Here is a 333-nt window from a genome sequence, read left to right as displayed (position 1 = left end):
CAAAGTACGATTTCGATGATCGTTCAAACAACGACGTGTGGTTTTGTCGTGAACCGATCCGAAAGGCAGCAGCCAGTGTGTTATACGCATTAGCTGCGACGAATCGAAACGAAAGGTGTGTCAGCGTTGGTGGTGGTCGCGAGTAAATTGAAACAACGCCGTTATTCGTAATTCAACGCAGGAGGAGTGCAACCGGAGCGTCGATCCCGTGGGAGATGTTACCTCTTTGAGCACGGTTTCCCTTGGTCCCGTCTGCTCTTTGTCAGGCTCTTCCCTCTCGCGTTTCTTTTTCTTTTTCTTTTTCTTTCTTCCTTTTTTTTTTTTTTTTTTTTT

Source organism: Frieseomelitta varia, unplaced genomic scaffold, assembly GCF_011392965.1.
Source record: "Frieseomelitta varia isolate USP_RPSP 00005682 unplaced genomic scaffold, Fvar_1.2 scaffold_309, whole genome shotgun sequence".
NCBI classification, from domain to species: Eukaryota; Metazoa; Arthropoda; class Insecta; order Hymenoptera; family Apidae; genus Frieseomelitta; species Frieseomelitta varia.
This window is presented reverse-complemented; position numbering follows the sequence as displayed.